This window comes from Echinops telfairi, unplaced genomic scaffold, assembly GCF_000313985.2.
Source record: "Echinops telfairi isolate 266 unplaced genomic scaffold, ASM31398v2 ScPeMD7_3;HRSCAF=10, whole genome shotgun sequence".
Lineage (NCBI taxonomy): Eukaryota > Metazoa > Chordata > Mammalia > Afrosoricida > Tenrecidae > Echinops > Echinops telfairi.
In genome coordinates this window covers 53,768,521-53,782,641 of record NW_022103899.1, presented here as the reverse complement: position 1 = coordinate 53,782,641, position 14,121 = coordinate 53,768,521, and the positions used below count along the sequence as shown (strand labels likewise).

Sequence of the window (14,121 nt, the reverse complement as noted above, 5' to 3'; positions counted from 1 at the left end):
GTTGAGAACCACTGCTTTATGTGTATGGTGTGGTGGGTTACACAATGGGCTGCTAACCACAAGGTCAGCAGTTTGAAACCCTACTCCTCTCACTATCCAAATATTCCAAATCTCATATGCTCTGAACTCTCTTGGACAAGCTAGAAAAAGGGGTGATAAATTCTCTCCCTTTCCCCGCCACCCCACCCCCACCCTGTTCCACCTTCCTTCACAGAGTTTAAAAGCAAATTTCACATCGAATTCAGGTATGTGCTTACTTGACAGCGTGCCCGAGCTGTGTCATGGTCTCATGCCTGATTATAGTGATTTGAGGATACAGACAACATTTGTGTGTGGCTGGCTGCTTTCAGGAAGAAAAGTAAGTCAAGGATTCAATTCTAATCTATAACCCTTGGCCACCAATTTCAGGAAAGAGGTAATGGAAAAATAGAGATCAGAACCCAATATCAGATGTCCCAGCAACATGTGCAGCTGAAGGAACACACTAACTGCATTTACATTCACTCTGCGTGTTTCACTGCCAGACAGCATCCAAGGTCAAACTACTAACTGTCGGTTACAATAAGCTTCCAAACCTCTGGTCAATTACCTGGATAATAACAAAAGACAGGGCTATGACATCATTACAGTTATAATTAATTTACACAGATTACGCTCCTGTTAATCAAATGCATCTTTAAAAGCATTTAATTATTTTTCACCTAGACAGTGACGCTGGGCTTTGTTGAATTTATGCTGAATTCAACATGAAAGGCTGTCAGGCGGCTCAAAGACATGAAGGACAAAAGGCTTCGCGGGCAGGGAGCTGCAACTCAGGGCTGTTTCCACAGTCACGGCAAACAGGAGCCAAGATGAGGGGTAATGCAGCGCATTCAACACCTTCAGAACATCAAGAACTTGTCGAGGAGCTGGGGGCAAACAGATAGGGTTTGGGGAAGAGAACTGTCCCAAGGCTTTTTATCAAAATCACACACAAGGCTACTAATATTAACACACCCCTGCATGCAGGACAGGCAGGTTAAGGGCTCGGTCTTTGGGGAGAACACTCAAATACACCAGCTGTGGGACCCGAGGAAAGCTACATGACTGCCAATTCTCTCTTCTGCCAAAGGAGATCGCATAGGCTTATTTCTATTTTGTGGAGATTAGTAAATTGGGAGGAAGTTCTGTTATCGTTCTATTCCATTTGCCATAAACTTTTTGAAATTCTTGTCGTATATATGTGTATATCCCAAAATGTAAAAACCCACTGCCTTCTCCTCAATTATGCCTTACAGTGGCCCCCATATAGGAACAGATAGCCTCACCTTTCTGCCTTGGGACAGCTAGTGGCTTTGAACTGCCAACATTACAGTTAGCAGTCCAGTGCTGACCCTAAAGTGCTGACCTTCATCCATATACATGCTCATGCACACAGTGATGCTAGTCCTGTTGGCACACTGGTTAATCAGTGGACCACCAACCCAAAAGTCTGCAGTTCAAACCCACCAGCTGCCCTGCGGGAGAAAGATGTGGCAGTCTGCTTCTGTAAAGATTGACAGCCTATGAGGTAGTTCTATTACATCCTAAGAGTCTGAGTCAGAATCAATTCTGATGGCAACGGGAGCTATAGAGATAGAGATATACAAACAGTGGTAGTTTCAACACCCATGTAAACAAAGTAAGGTTTAAGATTAAAATTTTTAAATACTTTTAAAGTGCTTTGTAACATAGTAACCAATTAGAATGTCCAAGGCGCTCTGTGATCCTACACATTTTTATTTATCCTTCTTTCTGTTTCCGGTTTCCAGTCCTCCTTTGTACCCCTTTTCTGCCTTCTGAACTTTAACCTTCAGCAAATGCTACCCTTTTATCTCAAATGATTGATTATTCTAAGGCATGTATATCGTCTCAGTGTAATTGATTCTACCTGTTTTCCTACAGCATGATTTACAGGTTGTGTGTGTCTGTGTGTGTGTGTGTGTGTATGTGTGTGTACAGAGTTTGAGGAAGGCACAATAAAACCCCAAATCTTTTTTTAATGAAAATACATGTTATAATAAAAGCTCAAACCAGAGTTTCTGTCAGGATTATCTGATGACTTGAGGATTTAATGAATCTCTGTTACGGAGGGAGGGAGGGGAAGGTAGCTTAATATGTCAGCTGGCAAAATTTGCTGCTTTTCGCTCCATTTTCAGGTGATATTGTCTTAACAGAAATGATTAGACTATCTTTACACATGAAATAATAATGGCTGAAAAATGAGACTACTGGGCTTTGTGTATAATCCACAGCTCGGTGAATTAGTGCCAACTCCAATTCTGATCCATCATCAGTGGTGTTTCCCAGTATCAATCATTCGCAGGCTCCGACGACCCATTTGAGGGTAATGAGGGCTCATTAAAGTGCTCCCACTGACAGCCCTCAGCCGTCCGTCCGCCCTTAATCCAGGAGGCACTTGGAGCAGCAATGCCAGCATCCCAGGATCACGCCCTTCAAGAGGAGTTAAGTGATTCTGCCCCCACATTTGCTCCACTCGTTTTCTTTGTTTGTCTACCTAAAGTCAATGAAAGAATGATCGCCTACTCCTCCATTTACATGAATCTTGAATTATTTATTAGCTGGAACCAGCCCAAAACAAGAACGAGTCAAGGAGGAGGAAAACATGTCACACCTCTAAGATGTCTCTGTCCCCACACAAAGAACTCGGGGCACAAATCACTGGGTGGTAGGGGACAGACTAAGTAAGGGTGGACTGGTTTTTGCGTACTCTTGTGTCTAACTCTATACCCTACTTTTGAGCAGCAGAAATCCCCCAACCATATTGGAGGTGGTCGTCATGGACTGTCCATCAAAGTAACCTTTCTTACACACTCAGGTGTGACAGAGACCACTCAAGAAACCAAACCCACTGCCATCGAGTTGATTCCAATTCCCGGTGGCCCTACAGAGGCTCCCGAGAGTGTAGGTATTTATGAAAGCCAACAGCTTCATCTTTCTCCCTTGTTCCCTCTGAGCCGGTTTCCCCAAGACTAAAGAGCCTGGGTGGTACGGTGGCTGCGAGCAGAGAGGTTGACAGTTTGAGAACAGCAGCCTCTCCTCAGGAGAAGGATACAGCAGTAGTCTGCTTCCAGATTGTGCTGCCAAGCTGGTTCCCACTCACAGCGACCCTCTATATACATAAGAAAGCACTGCCCGACCTGTGCCATCCTCACAATTGCTAACAGCCACAATGTTGATCAGTCTCAGTGAGGACCGTCTTCCTCTCCTAGATGACAGCTTTGGAAACCTTATTATGGGAAACAGAAGGATTTCTCCCAAGTTGTCTCCCCCAAATATATGCCAAACTTAGCTGCTTGCGAATGACTGTACACTTGGAGGTCTTCAGGAGTAGCCGTCTAGACCAAGCAGACACCACTGTTTGTCCCACAACAAGCAGGGCCCACTCCCTTCTGATAAGGATAGTAGTTGTCTGTTTCCTTGTAGGAGACACCAGAGAGGTCAAACCCACCCAAAGATGACCAAGGTTAGGCTGCCATCATGAATCTAGGGTCCACCCATCTTGTCACATGTATACCCCTAGACCTTCCCATTCCTATGGGCACACCCCTAGCTTATCCCCTTCCTGTTACGCTTATGCCTATCATAGATCCCCTTCCTACGGTGTGTATGCCTATTGTACTGCCTCTTCCTGTGACGTGTGGTTACCTGTAATCATGTTCCCCTAATGAGATATAACCCTTGGTTAGCAATAAAGTTGAGGCTCTCCTGCTCTCGCTACCGAGACTCTCCTGCGCTTGTAGCTGGGCTCTCCCCACAAGGACCACCAAGCGGGGCTGAGGTGAGCATGCTACCATGAATTGTGTCTGACTCCATTATTCCAATCTCTCCTCTATCTCTCATGCTCTCTATGACTTTACTATAATCTTTACTTATTATCGCTGTACAATTGTGCCTACCAGACCTGTGATGATTTGTTGGGGACTCTCCTCGCCCCACACCTTATGGGGTAGGTCTCTGTCCTACAGTCACTGGAAGTCAGAACCAACTTGATGGCACACAACATAATGGTGCACAATGTGCTTTTAGTACTATGTAGCATCGTGTATGATGTGAGGCTTGGGAGGAACACTATACGGTCAGTTGGACACTACCCTGTGGCCCAGGGGAGGGAGCTGAAATGACTCCTAAAAACTTACTATCCTTAAGACTTGTTTGGAGGTTCTAGCAGGGGAGCGCAGCTACTCCGTATACCCTTGACCAAAGGACGGTCTTCCTTGTGATGAGTTGAACGAGCCCCCAATAAAATGATTATAAAAAGCAACAACTCATAATGAAAAGCACTGGGGGAACTCACATCAGCAAAAGATCTGAAGACATGGCTTGCTGGACATAGTAGCTCAACTCAAAAACTCACTGCCATCGAGTTGATTTGGACTTGTAGCGATCCTATGGGATGGTGTAGAATTTCCCTAGGGGTTTCCAAGACAGTAACTCTTTCTGGGAGTAGAAAGCCTCACCTTTCTCCCAAGGAGCAGACCTTGGGGTGAGTAGCCCAACTCATAACCCATTGTGCCACCAGGACATAAACTTAAGAGTGTTACTAGCTAAGCTACCCACCAGCATTGAGCCAATGCTGATCCAGAGGTACTTCACAAAGGGTGTGACTGTAAGTTTTTGGAAGAGCAGACAGCCTCATCTTTCTCCGTCAAAGTGGCTGGTGGCTTTGAACCGCCTGCCTTGCAGTTAGTAGCCCAGTGCCTACCTCAGTGACACCAGGGCTCCGAAAGGTCACCAGCTTCTTAGTTAATAAAAAGGAGCACACACTGAAAGCAAGAGAGAAAGCAAAAGCGTTCTCTTGGATAGTTTCCTGTGGTGACAGGAACTACATGGGCAGCATGCACAGTATTTCTTCCTACATCTGTTCAAATTCAGAATCACAACTGATTCATTACAAAACAGACCAGCAAATGCTTGGCATTTGTGAAGTTTCTTTCACAGCATTGCCCCAGAGACTTTTTTCAAGGGGAGGTGGGGGAATTAAAAATCATAAGTACCTGTGTGTGTAATCTGTCTATAAATTCCATTCATCATTATCCTACTAGTGTGATCTTGGATTAGAAAGGCAGGCACAGGTTAACACCACAGAGACAGCTGTGGGTGAAATGAAAGCGTTCCCAGAGCTGAAGCCAGGAGGTCTGAGGCTCAGACACTGATGACAACATGGACCAGGATGTGTTCCGGGCCAAATTCTGTCATCACGCACCCTGCTGAACTCTATTTCCCTCCTCTTCACTGAGGACACCCTGGCTACATCCCAACGGGGCGTGTGAGGGATGCAGACAACAGCACCTGCGGTGAAAGCATGTGGCACCACCAGAGTGTGTCTTCCAAGTGTGGGACTGTCGACCACAACTTGGTGGTTCAAAGCCTCCCAAACCCTGGGGCGGGAGGGTCACTATGAGATGGAATGGACTCAATGCCAGTGGGCTTAGCTTTTCTTCTCCGTCGAGCAATGGGCCTTTCTCCTTGCCAAGGAGCTTGGTTTTGTGGCCATACCATTAGGAGGTGGGTATAAGTGTCCCAGAAGCCAGATGGTGCAGGGCAGCGACAGGCAAACCTGAGCATTCATTCGGTTGGTCTGCCGCCATCATCTAGCTCCCCACAGCCTCCGCACACCAGCTCCTGCTTCCCGAAAGTCACCCCCCATTTCCTGGGGTGCATCCAGCTATGACCCCCAGGCTCTGAGCTATCCCCATCCTGAGACTGCAGGGGCAGCTGGTTGACTTAAGTGACTTCCCCTCCTCCACCCTCCAGCTGTCACCAGGGGAAGCCCTCCACGTGCTAGAGGGGGAAAAAATACAATGTAATATCATTACCGCCACTGTGGATAACAATCTCACAAAGACTGAGCATTTGCAATTATCTGCCTGGTGAAAACTCATCATTAACCAACAAGTTAACTATTTAGAAAACACTTTACCCTATAAACCCAAACCAGCTGCTTTCATACAACAACAAAAACCCCAATGTTTTCCCCAGACGCCTGGTTTCTTTTCCCCTGAGTCATCTGTAATGCTAAGCATCCGTCCCTTAAAACGCTGAATAGCTTTTAATAGTGATACAGCTGCCACAACTAAGAGGGATTTAAAAAAAAAAATTTTTTTTTTTTAGATGAATTCTCACAAATGAGTATGGAATCCTCTTTGTTCTTGGCAGGATGGATTTTTTTCCCCTTTTAAAAATAAGCATTCACTTCTCCATGAGAAGCCAAGCATGTCTCACTGCCAACCCCAAATGCTTCATGCCACTGCTTCATGGTGACAGCTCTTCTTTGCTGGACTTCTGTATGCCCCCGAGAAGCATCTCTCTGCACTCCCTAGCACCATGGGTCTCCTGGGCATGCATAAGTCGTTTCACTGGTGCACGCCAGGCGTCAGCAAACAGGGCCTATGCCTTTCAACCTCACTCTTATAGGGCCTCTCAGCTTCTGAGCTCACAGCAAAAGGTATGAACGTTAGGTTTTGTGTCAGCATGGCGTGCCTGTAATATATGGGTGGAGCACAACCTCACACTGATGATGTCTCCTTGGGGGTGTGGCCTATTTGATATCCATAAAATGAGTTCCCAGGAGGAACATTCTCTTCCTGTTGGTGTGGAACTGCATCTGTTGTAACTGCTTCTGGTTCCTTGAACTTGGGCTGATCCTGGCGATAACATCTGATCTGCCAATTGGACTCTGTCTCCTCCAGCGCTCAGCTCATCTTCCGGCTTCCTAGCTTCCACCTTAATATGTGACATAAAGCCTTGAACTAAACTGGACCTAACCACTTCTACAACTGTGTGAGCCATTTTTCTTGTTATAAACATCTCTTTGTATATATGTGTGTGTATATAGTTTCGCTCTGCTGCAGAATGCAGCCGAACACAAAAAGGTTTCCTGCCGAAACTCTGCTTAAATGACTCTCATTGCAGCTTCAATGGAAATTTATCTTTTGAAAGATTCTTTTTGTCTCTTTTAGGTGTTAACAGATTTTTACATTTGCATGCATACATCTAATGTATGTGCATAATTATCTCCTTGTCTACTTGATCTCTCCAATTTTACAACACTTTGACAAGAACAGTATGACTGAGTATGGAGTCCCTGGGTGGATGTACACAGTTAAATAAGTCACTTCAGCTGTTACTGAAAGGTCTGAAGTTCAAGTCCATCCAGAGGCCTAATAGAAGAAATGGCTTTCTACTTCCAGAACACCAGCCATTAAAAAGACTACATGGTGCAGTGGTACCTTGATAGACATGGTGTCACCATAAATTGGAATCAAACAACAGCAACTGAGTTACTAATCCTTTCAAATATTTTTCATGCTCACATAATATACATGTCTACACAAATGCATAAAATTTTGCATTACTATTTGAGATAGTTAGCTTATTGTGCCAGCCTGGCCGATAAACACGTGGGATTAATTGAAGGGCGGAGAGATAAATGGTTCGGTGAGCGTCACCTTTCTTGTCTCTTGCTCTTTGATCATCGGACCAGTGTGCAGCTGCCTTGCTTGTTCTGTGCCTCAATTTACAGGCTACACTACCTGTGGGACGCCTAGCCTGTGGACTGTGTCACTGTAAGTTGAGGTCCCTTTAAGACCACGATTGAAATTTACATCTTTGGAGCTGGGGACTGACAGTTGGTGACCTGGTTGACAGTTGGTGACCTGCATTGCTATTTGCTGCTGTGCTGATATAGCCTAACTCTCTCTACAGAGGAAGTTCTGGCAGCCCTCAAGACTTGAAGGACTGCTAGTGTCTTGCAGCTCTCTCACGGGAGTGAGTTGCACTGAGCCATTTGTACTGCTTTATAATTTAACAGTTCATTTCTTGTGTTATATATCTAACTATCTTTATAAATAAATATAAAAAATTATCAGTAATCTGGTTTTCTCTCTCTAGAGAACCCTAACACACTATTCTTTAAAAAAAAATGGGACATTTCATGTTCCATTTTTACTTTGCTGGCACCAAGCATCCATGCTGGAAAACATTAACTTGGGGCTAGTAGCACGTTCTACTATTCTGGTGCAGGGTTTCTGTGAGGCAGCATTTCCCAGTGACACCAAAGCTCAAACTCACTGCCATCGAGCCAATTCCAACTTGTAGCAGCCCTATAGGACAAGGCAGAACGTCCCTGTAGATTTCCAAGAATGGAACTCTCGGGCTCAAGTAGAAGGCACATGTTATGAGAATGATGAGGAAAACAAATGTACATATGTGCTTGACACAATTGATGTATGTATGGATTATGATAAGAATTGTACGAGCCCCTAATAAAATGATTTTTAAAAAATGGAACTCTCACGGGAGTAGAAAGCCTCGTCTTTCTCCCGAGGAGCGTCTGGTGGTATCAAACTGCTGGCCTTGTTGGCTAGAAGCCCAATGCATAACAACTAATGATTAAATACAAAGTATCTCCCCTGACTCTACCTTTCAAATAAATACACAAAATACTTTATGGAAGTCGCTTTGTTGTAATGATAAAATCGAAACTTTTTCTACCACACTGAGTCCTAACTTCCTTCAACTGTTTGCTTCCTCTCATTCATGATAACGTGAATTTGGGCTCTTCCACGTGCTTTACCATTGGGGGGGTGGGGAGTAGTAAAGCTCAAGAACAGCAGCACTGCTTCATGTACAAGGAAAATATCAGGAGAAAATGGACTAACAGGAATGTTTGAGGTGACAGATACAGGTATGCATTGGTTAACGTTCACCACAGACGATGACCGCCGACTACACGTATGTGCGTGTATATGCCCATATCAGTGAGTGAGAGCTCAGCTGTGTGCTTCCCAGAAGCCACCTCACCTGTGGCAATGGAAACCCCAGCCCAGGCTCCCAACTCCATTGCTCCTCATTTCCTGCAACTTAGCAGGCCAACCGGCACCTACTGCCAGGGGCCATCTGTGATATGGATGGGAATGTCTGCACTGTGGGCGTCCCACAGTCCTGACTCCAGCACCGCTGACCCCATGGCCCACAGCATCCCCTTGTGGAGCAGGTTCTCCTGGGTGTGCTGCAGCTGAATCTAGAGTGGCAGCAACCACCAGGTGGGACTCAGCAGACAAAATGCCCACCTGAGGCCTTCACAACTGGAGGTAGGCTGGCCAGGGACAGCCTAGTACTCACTTGAGTAAGGCTCACCTGATGTACCTGAAGCTGACCTGCAGCCCCCGGAAGATGCAGGTATGTTCACAATGTCCAAATCATGTAGTGTCCCATTCACACAACATATGTGGACATTACGCAACTCGTACCCATGTGTGTTTTCTCTTCCCCAACATGTACTAGTTTCTGAGTCTCTGGTATACTAGTTACTGAGTCTAGAACACGTTAGTCCCGGTGACCTCTACAGAAAGCAAGCACAGCCTAGAGGAGGTCACTTGTCTAATGAGCACAGCCACTTACTAGCAGAGGCAGATTCTTCTTGAGGCCACATACGATGGGAGAATATTGCAGCTTATCATCTAAAACACCAGTAGTTCTAACAACAACAACAAAAACCCTCACTGCCATCGAGCCAATTCAACTCACAGAGCTGTGCAGCTCAAACACAGCAAGCGGACACATGTCGCATGCTCATCGCCATCAAGTAGATGCCGACTCACAGTGACCCTATAGGACAGGGCAGAACTGCCTCCATGAGATTCCAAGACTGTAACTGCTCATGGGACTAAAGGCCTCATCTTTCTCTGATGGAGCTGCCGGTGGTTTCCAATGGCTGACCATGTGGTTAGCAGCCCAAAGCATAACCACTTCGCCACCAGGGCTCCCCAGACACATGGCTGGGACCCTTAAAACATGACACTGCATGACAGAACCATATTCATTTGGTGGAAAGGGATGGCTAAGGAGTTGGGATCAACTAGACAGCACAAGGTTAGCAGAACTTCTAGGAGCTGATATCCAAATGATCCACGTTTATCTGAACATCGTCTCACCCATGTTCTCCAGGAGCCACGGCACAGCCTCAGAAGCAGCATGCACTCATCAAAGGGACCTTGGTTCAGGCCGAGGGATGGCACTGACCATTCTCAACAGTGGAAGAAGGCTAGGCTTCAAGTGCTGAATTCTGCTCCCCTGCCCCCACCCCACCCGGGCCCTTTGATAACAAAAGGGGAAATTAGTGCTGAGAAAACACCATGGCTGAAAATCTAAAACACCTGCAATCATAAATAGATTTTTAAAAATCTCACTGGCACAAGTCCATTCAAGTCATAGCGACCCTCTAAGGGCAGCACAGAACTGCCCCTTTGGGTTCCCAAGGCTGTGAATCTTTCACTTGAGCAGAAAGTCTCATCTTCCTCCAGTGGAGCAACTGTGACCTGTGCAGAATGAAGGCGGGAGGGGGGTTAGGAAAGCATGTGTGCTCTCATGGAGCTTTGAGAATACCTTCAGCCTCATCTTTCCCAATTCACTGTTATGTAATCCTCTGTTCTGGGCACAGTGCTTATCTCTGGTCAGTTATCTACTCTGCTTCCCTCAAGAGAAGAGATAACCAAGTAGAAGAGACTACTAGGCCAAAGAATTAAAAACTGTTTTACATGGTTACTAATTATGCTATTCTTAAAAATGCAACCGCCACAATAACACTGTTACAAGTCAGCAGAGTACAAACATCAGTATAAGTCAGTTCCAGTACCTACCTTTGAACTGAGTACCTTGGACTGATCAACACTGACTAAACAGAACATATCTAAGAATCCAGAGATAAAGAAAACACTCTCAGCAGTGGTTACATGATCTGTGCACTACAACTCCAACCAAGCCCAACAGAGACTACTTCTGGTCCAGTCTTTGCACTCGGTACGCAGTCCTAACAAGTTTATTTGAGCAGCTCATCTTCGTGGGTGCTGGCAATTGGCACTTGCTGTACCTTCTCTCCTGGAATCATCATAGCGAATAAGGAATGTTTAAGTGACTAGATCCAGGTTCTACATCTAGGAAATTCCTCACCTGGATACAAGTTCTATTATCTGTGACTGCACAATAGATGTTCACCTCAAGTTCTGAGCCAGTGCCTCTTAAACTCTAGCCCACAGGAACATTGGGAAGAGGTGAGGGAGTGGGACTTAGAGAAACAGAGTTCTGATTACACATATACAATCTTTTTTTTTTTTTTAATATGGAACGCTTCATGAATTTGTGTATCATCCTGGCGCAGGGACCGTGCTAATCTTCTCTGTATCATCCCAATTTTAGTATGTGGTGCTGAAGCGAGCATGCAATATACAATTTCTAACAAATTCTCAGTAATGCTGATGTCAGTGGCCCTGGGACATTCTGACTCACAGGCAGGGGCTCCCTTTTGAGTCACAACAGAAGTATCCGCAAGGCAGAATTGTTTTCTAGGATTTCTTTTGGGAAGCAGCCTGCCTCGGTCCCCACCAGTGGGTTCCAACCACGGATCATTCCATTAGCAGCCCAGGGCTTAACCCATTGCACCACCAGGGACTCAAGACTATTTTGCTCAAAGCGACCCTAGAGGACTGTGTAGAACTACCCCAAGTGGGTTTCTGAGACTATACTGGAGTAGAAAGTTTAGTCTTTTATCCACAGAGCAGTAGTGCTTTTACACTGCTGACCTCACAATTAAGCAGGCCGGTGCTTAACCCACGGCGCCACTGGACTCCTTGGGAATGCTTTAGGAACCCATTGTATTCACTTCCCAAGTTACACCCGGGCAGCAGCAAAGTAATGCAAACATAAGGAATTCAACAACAAATGAACATAAGGCTCAACTAAGAAACAAAAACGTTTAGAGCGGAGTGCTGCAAAGTGACCTCCACAATTGACACCACCGCAGCCCATCTGAGTTCTGCGCGCTGCTGTGGGTTACGCATGGGTTAAAAAAACACGAACTGCCATGGAGTCGATGCCCACTCACAGCGACCCTGGCTAGAACTGCCCGTGTGAGTTCCCCAGATGGTAACTGCTTCTGAGAGTGGAAAGACCCGTCTTTCGAGTTGCTAACTTCGGAGTCCGTGGTTCAACCCCACTAATCTCTCTACCGGAGAAAAAACGAGACTGTGGGATCCCGTGAAGATTTAGTCCCAGAAACCCTACACTGGGTCGCTGTGAGTCGGAATCTAATGCACGGAAGTGGATTTGGGGTTTTTTTATCTTGAGAAATACCCCTTCCGGGCGTGGGTCTTTGTCACACGCTGGGTTCACGGAAACGGAAAGTTCCTGTCCCGGGTCCGGAGCCCGCCCTCTGTGCTGCGCAGGCCACTCCACTCCAGCTTCCTGCTCGGACACACGTCTACCCCGGCCCCTCAGCGCCAGCCCCGTTCGTCTAGGGCCTAGGGACCGCCAGTCTCCAGCGGGGACAGAGGCGGGGGCCCCGGGCCACCCCCTTTCCCCGCCTCAGGACACGCCCTCCCCGCCCCAGACCCGGAACAGGCGACCGCGGCCCCCGAAGCGCCGCCCGCCGCCCCGCGCTCCGGGCCCTGGACGAGAAAAGCACCGCGAAGAGTCCACAGCACGAGCAAAGCCAACCCGACGCTCAAACTCACGCTCAATGAACTCGCTTGCGTCCCCACGTTTCGGGCGCACGCTTGTACGTCATCGCGCACGGACGTCCTAGCCGGGACGCTCCTCCTCCCCACAGCCGGCGGCGAGAGCAGTACGGGGGCGTGGCTGGCTAGCGACCGCCCTCGGGGAGCGGCGGCGGGGAGCGGAGAGGGGGCGTGGCCGCGGCGCGTGCGCAGTTCGGCCCCGCGCCCTCCTGGCCGCGGGCTGTCCTCCTGGGTTGCGCGGTGCTGCTGGACAAAGACCTCGGGCGCATGCCGCGCAGAGAGCTGGCACCGGTTCTCAGCCTCCGAGCCCCGTGTGGAACGTGCCGAATCTTATTCCTTGCAGCCCTAAATCACGCTGGGCCACCTGCCGCACGTAAATTGTATGAGCCTGGTGTGCGTTTGTGGTCCCACCTGGAAGAAAGTGGGCCCCTCGGAGCAAGCCCCGAAATGTGTTCTTGCGATCAGGTCCTCATCCTTTGGGCCCTGAGGCTGCTGGGCTTCCGCGTTTGGGCGCTGGCTCTGCTGGGCCCCAATGGTTAGGCCTACTTCCAGTTAACAGGCTGGCACTTCGTGGATCTCTGGGAGAGACAAACGCCCGCCATCCCCTCATGCACCTGCCTGAGGGCTTATCTCAGTGTCAAGGGATAAAAAAGACCCTTTAAAAGGCTTCGGCCTTAGGAACAATTGTGAGGATGGCCCAGGACCAGCCATTGTTTCGTTCCACTGTGCACAGGGTTGCTATGGGTCAGAACCACCTCGATGGCACCTAATAGCAACAAACCAGGTCACCAGTACACCTGCCTCCCACAGCTAGAGCTGAGGCTACCTTTCTCACTGTTGGTCTTGTTTAAGGACTTCTGAGAGAGGTACCATTTGTGGCCTTTTTAATGAACTTTTGTTTCTACTCTGGAACAAGTTTTATGACCAGTTAGTTGTAAATTTCAAGTTAAGTTAAATGCGGGACAGCTGTTTTTATTTCCCATGATACGAAAACACAGGGGGGGGGAAATGAGCTTACCATTTGATAGGAAAATTTCTAACAACTAGGCCAGAGAGTGCCCTTTGCCAGGAAGCCAAACACAGGAGAAGGGAGTTTTCCACTGCCCCGGTGCTTATTGACAGCCGTGGCATCTGTTCAGCGATCTACAGCAAACACGAAATCACAAGTTCTGATTATCTTTGTGCTATCATATCTTGAAAGCCCTATTCATAGAAACATTTCTTTGGAGTTTGGAGTTGAAATGAAAGTTTCACTCATATGCAGAGGATCTAACAGATTGAAGCAAAAGAGAAGATTTTTAGCAAATTTCAAGTATTCCTTGGGTTTTATAAAAAGTACCCCTTCCAAAAGCAGAAAGCTTGACTGAAGAGGAACTGCGCGTTCCTAGAAAGAAGAAGTTCATTGACCTGGGAAAAATAAAGAAGGTGAACTGCTTATAAAAATAAGGTTTCCCTAGGAGCTACATATAACCTTCTCCCTGGGACACGGACACGGAAAAGTGGGTGAAGGGAGACGTTAGACAGTGTAAGATATGACAAAATAATAATTTATAAATTATCAAGGGTT

The 14,121-nt window shown here is 47.1% G+C and overlaps 1 non-coding gene across 1 annotated transcript; it reads right to left on the bottom strand.

Annotated features, from left to right (window-relative positions):
* Positions 1–11,155: 11,155 nt before the first annotated feature.
* Positions 11,156–11,258, bottom strand: LOC115872264. The gene has a single exon (XR_004047773.1). It is a non-coding gene; the product is annotated as a U6 spliceosomal RNA (small nuclear RNA).
* Positions 11,259–14,121: the final 2,863 nt, after the last annotated feature.